This window comes from Capsicum annuum, chromosome 10, assembly GCF_002878395.1.
Source record: "Capsicum annuum cultivar UCD-10X-F1 chromosome 10, UCD10Xv1.1, whole genome shotgun sequence".
NCBI lineage: Eukaryota > Viridiplantae > Streptophyta > Magnoliopsida > Solanales > Solanaceae > Capsicum > Capsicum annuum.
This window is the reverse complement of record NC_061120.1, coordinates 130,065,055-130,073,069: the sequence shown is the minus strand read 5'-3', so window position 1 is coordinate 130,073,069 and position 8,015 is coordinate 130,065,055.

Sequence of the window (8,015 nt, the reverse complement as noted above, 5' to 3'; positions counted from 1 at the left end):
AAATCCTTAGGCTTGCTCTTGACGAGATGATCTTGAGAGGGAACCCTAATTTTGTGGTTGAGAGTGTATGAGAGAGCTTTGTGAGATGTTTAACTAAAGAGAATGGAAGATAACATTTTTCTTGAGAGTTATAAGTCATTAGAAGTGAAGTAAAAAGACCAAAATACCCTTACTAGGACATTCCTCAATTTCTGTGAAAAATAGCTGATGACATTCGTGAAAAGCCATCATACTGGTGATAGGTCATCACGAATTATCGTCATAAAAAAGTGAAATCTTGGTCTTCTGGTAAAGGTTGGCGACATTGGTGATAGGCAATCACGGGTGTGACAGGTTGTCTCAAAATGTCATCACTGGGGGTGAAAATCTGCCCAGCATTAAAGACATTGGTGATAGGCCATCACGGGCATGATGGCTTGTCATAAAATGTCATCTTTGGGTTTCCTAGCCTGACATGCCAGAGTAATATGGGCATAACTCCTTGCTCTGATATCAGATTTAGGCAAAATTAGTATCATTGGAATTATAATTCAAAGATATTTCATTTGATATATAGTAAGCCACCTAGTTCGTCATATACAACTACTTATGATCAATTGAAGTTGACCCACATTTTGGCGATTACTAAAACTTAAACGATAGGAAAGCTTTCAACTTGTAGTTGAGTTAGGGGACGTCTATGATATAAATTCATGCTCAAATAGATTACCACATTACATAGTTGATTAACACACTAAATTTACATAGGATTCAAGGCTTTTGAAACATCTATGCATAGGAATGACATATTTTCATCCTAGCCCGAAATGTGGGGTATTACAATATCTCCCCCTTAGGAACATTCGTCCTCGAATAAGACTGGCTGAGATGAGAGAAAAGACAACTGACGTAGATATAGAGCACGAACGACTAATCATGATTTCATGGATGACATGATTGATAAGATGAACATATCATACTGAACATGCATATTTGATGCATGCATAACTGATTCATAAGTATATGAGGGAGAGTATTGATAATTTGATCAAGCATATCTGATGCGCAAATATATGATTGAACTGGCTTATGATCATGCAAATGAATATGCAATGGTAAAGATACCAAGTTTGCACTGGGAACTGAGCATGGAGTAGAATACCAAGTTTGTACTGAAATTTGAACATGAGAATGAGTAAGATGAAAGAAGACTACTACCATGAACTGAAAATATGGATGAGTCTAAGATTGATTACTTAATATGCATGAGCGGAGATATAAGAACATAACTGAGTCTAGAATACAATACATGAACTGAATTGAGTCTCTAATGCATGACATGGACAGAGTATCATATCGTGGCCATATTGAGCCATTGAGTACATGGCTTACTGCTGAGTTTTGATGCTAGAGGGTCAGCTCATAAGTAATACATCCTCTAAGATAGATTTATCAAAGAAAACAACATGTCTAAATCAAGGAAGTTAGGGGCTATAGTGTATCTCCCCCTTGGGACACTATGTCCCTTAAAAGATGCTGGACTGACCTTGCTGAGATATTGAGGAAGTTGAGGCAATGCACAAGGCACCTAGGTACAAAATCGTGACTGATTATCTGAGATCTGAAACTGAAGCGTGATGCACAAATGCATAGATATACTAACTTATCTAATTAACTCAGTAACTGGTAACTGAATGCTGGGTATGCAAGTCTGATTATACTTAATCTGAGAAACTGGGCTAAGGCTATAAAGTATTATATATATGAGAAGGGACTGACTGAGTAACATGAGGTAACTGATCATGGATTTCATGAAAGCTATATTGTCTGAAAATGCAGGACCAAGCGTATTACATAATTTGGAAACATTCCATAGACTGAGGTATTGGAATACCTATAACTGAGTAGCTGATAACTATATGCTATGGTCAAGCAAGTCTAAAACTAAATTGAATTTCTGAGCTGAATACAAATCTAAAGCTGACACTATAACTTAAGACTGTTACTGGGATCCATACTAGAACTAAATGCTGGGTCCCGATGACAGAATACTAAAACTGAGGTTTGGATTGGTACTTAAGTGCTTAATTCTGAGACTGAGCACTAATTAATGAGTGTTGAGTACTAAAATTGTAACTGAGATGGCAACTGAGTTATGATAGTAGCACCATCAAGGCTGACATAAGTCAAGGATATGAATTTTTTTTCTAATTTCTAAGTACTACCTCTTGCTAGCCCTTTGTTTGCATACTAACAGGATATTCAAGCCTATCTTCGTATCTACACCCTCGCATAAAACATGCATGCAATAATCAACATAAAACATTAACTCTCTCCCATCTAAGAAACTTCTCAACACTACACTATTATCATAAAGAGAGATCATGAAGGGTTAAATCAGGAGAACCTGAAACATGAATGGATACTGACTGAACTTGACACATGACTGAAACCTGAGGAATAGAATATCAACAACATGGATTTACCAAAAAGGTCTGAACTGAGTATATATATGATATAGTCTGAATTTATCTAATCAGTGAGGGGCGTAGCATGAGTCATGAAAACTGAGTATACTGGGGAGCATGATACGTGTACATGAGTCATGAGCTGCATGACCTGAGTCTGGAATTTCTGAGTTCATGGAACATAGTTTGTAACACTGAGTGATCTAGAACTGAACTTCCTATACTGGGAACTGAAAGCACACATAATTCTATGGAATACGTGTGAACATAAGCTATATACATAGAATTTGAGACATAAGCATGCATAGTCACTATGCTGACTAAAGTACGAAGCTTTACACTAAGATAAGGATGGGTCAGGGATTGCCTTCCCTAACTACTTTTCTGTACATACTGGCACTACTGCTAGAAATTGAAGAGCCTTACTTGTTTACTTGATCTATCATCACTCCCTTAGCTTTAAGCTATTATCATAAGTCTATGAACACTAAACTAATATATGAACTACAATGAAATCATCATCACATACTTACAGTCTGATCAACATATGCTCTCCTTACTAAACACATCATCTGCCTTTGTTTCCTCATATACTACTAATATCACATTCATACCTTCTTGCTTAATTTCAAGTCAATAAACTTAAATTTTTAACTCACACTGTTCAAGCTTACTGATTCATTATAGCACAACTATCCCCATAAATACATAATCTATTCAATCTGGATATCGTATCCCAACTTGTCTACTGCTAAACTCCTGGGTTCATAGTTCTAACTTTGGGTCACAAGCTATCATAGGATTTTGAGAAGAGATCTGATGGCATATCAAAATCTGGGTTCGAGAACGAGTTATCATGATCATGAATGAGATCCATACAACTTTAGAACATAACTTAACTGATGGAATACTATCTGAGAAAGCCCTATCTTTAGGACTTGAGCTTCACTATTTTGGTTACCTTGAAAGTAAGGTGGAATTAACATGAGTGAAGCATGATAAGAATCTACATGAGTTTCTAAGAGAACCTTGCTATAGCATGATCTGAGATATAAAAGAAGGGAAACTATTCATAAAACATCTCATAGCCTTTTACACATTAGTGTGGTGCACAACACACGAATATATAAGACTCTACTAGATGCAACTTTCAGACTTCCTAGGACTTTAATAAACCTTAAGCTTTGAAACTAAGTTTGTAACACCCCGATTATTTTAACCAAAATGCTACACGGTGCTTATGACCTCAAAGGACCACAAGCTAACCCATGACTGATATGTATACCTGTACACTGCAATATATGACGTAATAATGTGAAAAAAACATGAATAGTAGGCTATAAGGTTCATCTGAATAAGATATCTGACAAATGTAATATCCATATGGGTGGCAAATACCAAAAAATAACTGAAGTCTGATTCAAATCTAAACTAAATCTGAAAGCCTCATAATACTGTCTGAGTAAGGAGTTGAAGGAACATGTCTCCAACTAACTCTATCTAGTAAAATTGAACTAAAATAATAAGTGAAATAAAATAATATTGTCCTCGAATGGATGAGGACTCACTGCAACTCTGCGACTGGAATACTACTGCTGATCAGGAACACGTGCCTCTGAACCTATGGTGTAACATAAGAGAAAGCACCATAAGGTAAAGTGTCAGTACGTTTGAATGTATTGAGAATACGAGTGAGGTAGGCTAAATGCAAAAGGGTTATATGCATGAACAATACTGACTGATATAAACGTGAGAATACATACATGCATATGTAATTGTAACTGAACTAATAGAGATACTGCCTACAAAGTATGAATACTGATAATATGAGTGTACTGATACTGAGATACTGAATAGATGAAAGACTATTTTTGACAATTTGAATTATGAAGAACTAGTCTGATTGACTGTGTCTAATAGTAATGAAACTGAATATTAAGTATGTAAATCACTAATAAGTGAGGAACTGATACTGTATTACTAAATACTGAGGGACTAGTACTATGTTACTGATACATGAATAACTATATATGATAGTTCTGATTATGAAGAACTGGTCTGGTTGACTATGTCTGAATATTGATATAATGAATTATGATAACTGATGTGACTGATAACATAAGTTCTGAGAACTAATATAACTGATAGCATAAGTGACTGTATCTGACAGTCCATAAATCTTAAGAAACTATCTGAGTTTCATTCTATTTTTGAGTTGATTGTATCTGACAGTCCTAAAATTTGTAATTGAAACTGTGGGAGGTAGTTGTTTAACCGACATACCCTGTATGTTCCATTTTGGCTAAGATGGGGTCCAATCTCTGCCCTGACTGGAAGGGTGTCAATACCGCGCCACTGGTTACGGCAACATGTAAGCAACCCTCATATAACAGGTAACTCTAGTGAGAATTATGGGAACCCTCATATAATAGGTTAATCCACCTCATCTACCCTCATGTAACAGGCTGTGATGTCTCAACCTATGCTGGCTATATAGTTCTCAAATGCAAGGATGACTGCTAAGAATCACACCCTCATATAACAAGTGAGATCACATCTATGGGTTCACTCGGTGTTAACTCCTACTCCATCTGAAGAGACTGAACATGATTTAACTGACTGGGCTGATTGACTATACTGAATTGATTTATTGAACTAAACTAATTGACTAAACTGATTAAGTGAAGTAATGTTAGTGTGATTGTTTCGCGGAGCTAAACTGAGTTTACTGGATTCTGATGATTGACGAAGTACTACTGATATCTGGTAGCTAACTGAGATCATGAGATTACTGATCTTACTAAGTACTGAGTTCGTGAGATTTCTGAGAGTACTAAATTATGAAGATTTTTAAAGTTTCCGATATCACTGAGTACTGAGATTTAACTGAGATTAACTGAGTTTAACTAAGATTGACTGAGTTACTGAAATTTTCTGAGTCACATAACTGATTGAGTTCTTGGGAACATGGCTTAACTGAGAGTATCATGAATACATGACATGGCTCTAAGCACACAACTATATTTTTTGGGTACAAGTACCCCCAGGACTCGATGGAAGGAAACTGACAAACATGACTTTCTTAAATGCATGACCAACATCAACAATCCATAATATCATAACTTAGGGAATTTCATGAAGTACATGGTTATCATACATCTTTTACATAAGTAGGATCTTTGCAAGTAAGTATGGCATAATCTCATAAGACTAGTTCATGAACAATCCAACAACATTTAAAAGACACAACATCAACATAAAAGTCATTGGAACATAGGGGCATATCATGAATCCTTCACTTAGTCACAATTTAGCTATATGACATGATTTCTAGTTCCTTAGGCATTTTATCAAACACCTTGCATGCACACTTTAAGGCATAGGTGTATTCATAAGTTTCACCATATTAAACCACTCAAATTCATGATTTCCAACTAAAATGATCATAATCTCCATGAAAATACATGAAAATACTACTTTACAACATAAATAACAAACCCCAATATGTATAGAATCATATCACCATGAAACAATCATAGTTTAGTACTTAAAGATTGATTCTTGAACTCCACGGATGAAAGAGATCCATGGATGAATACTATGCATACCTTAGTGATTGAATCTTGAAAGAAATCTAATGTTTCTGAAGGTTCTTGAAGAAATCCTTAGGCTTTCTCTTGAGGAGATGATCTTGAGAGAAAACCCTAATCTTATGGTTGAGAGTGTATGAGTGAGCTTTTTGAGATGTTTAACTAAAGAGAATGAAAGATAATATGTTTATTTGAGGGTTGTAAGTTGTGGAAAGTGAAGGAAAAAGACCAAAATACCCATACTAAAAAGTCCCTCAATTGCTGGGAAAAATAGCTCACGATATTCGTGACAAGTCGTCATACTGATGATAGGTCGTCATGCATTGTTGTCACAAAAAGGTGAAATCTTGGTTTTATGGTTAAGGTTGACGACATTGGTGATAGGCCATCATGGGCGTGACGGCTTATCATAAAATGTCATCACTGGGGGTGAAAATCTGCCCAGGGCTGACGACATTGGTGATAGGCCATCATGTGCGTGACGGCTTGTCACAAAATGTCGGCACTGGGTTTCCCAGCTTGACATGCCAGAGTAAAATGGGCATAACTCCTTGCTCCAATAGCAGATTTAGCCGAAATTACTATTTTTGGAAAGATAATTCAAAGATATTTCATTTGATATATAGTAAGCCACTTAGTTCGTCATATACAACAAGTTATGGTCGATTGAAGTTGTTCCAAGTTTTGATGCTTACTAAAACTTGAACGATAGGAAAGCTTTCAACTTGTACTTGAGTTAGGGGACATCTATGATCTAAATTCATGCTCAAATAGATTCCCACACTACATAATTGATTAACACACTATATTTACATAGGATTCGAGGCTTTTGAAATGTCTATGCATAGGAATGACGGAGTTTCATCCTATTTTGAAATGTGGGGTATTACAGTTTGACATCCCATAGAACCTATTGATCTCTTCATCTCTAAAGTTGATAGTCTTGCCTCAAATTTTCATCACTAGGGTAGTTAGATTTACAACCGTAATATTAGCATAAAAATCCCTCACTCATTTCTCATTTTCTTTACAAGCTTTTGGAGAAAAACAAATCCACCACATAGTCACCAACCTTTGGTAAAAGTTAGAGAGAGATTCGGGCACACGATCAAGTGAAATTTCCCTCTCGGGGAGCAACTTCTTCTTATCCATGTTTGAGTGGAAAGTTGTCTGGCACTTACGAGAGAGGAATCAATTTTTCTATTATTCTTCTCCAACCTCTACTTCATCAATGAGGTAGTATTTCATTCTTGGATTTTTGAGAACAATAAGTGCCACATAAGCATAAACGCATAAAATTAGCATGAAAACCAAAGAAAAGTGAGTGATAGAAGCCGAGAAATAAGTAATGAATTAATTTGGGACACAAATATCAAGTTTCAATTTTTCAAAATTTTGTAAATATTACCGTAACAGCGGTCAAAGATCGATTTATGACCATTGGTTTAGCAATAAGAATCCACTTTCACAGTTATTGCTTTATTGCCTAAAGGTCACTTTCATGATCCTCGTATAAGTGAAGTAAGGGTTGCGTAAGCAAACCCTTCATCCCCAACAAACCAAAAACTAGATTTTTGATCATTTTTCAAACAAACACACCAACAACATGGTTTATAAACTCATAAGACATGATTATCATTCAATTCAAGCACTAGATCATGAATTTTCCAAAAATCAAACTACAGAACTCTTACGGACTAAGAATCAAACAATTGGTGGATATAAGCTATTTCAAACTATTTAAACAACCCATGGGTACTCAAGACTACCTCATAGCTTACACCTAGATGTTTACTACTAATTTCATGCATTATCAAGAAAATCCCACAAGTTTTTTCATATGTAATCAAATTTTTTATCCATATTTACCCTAAAATTGTGAGATAAAAGGACAAATGAGACTACAAGAGCAAATTACAAACCTAGAAAAGAGGGAGTTAAAAATTCATACTTGATTTTGTGCAAGATTGAAGAGTAG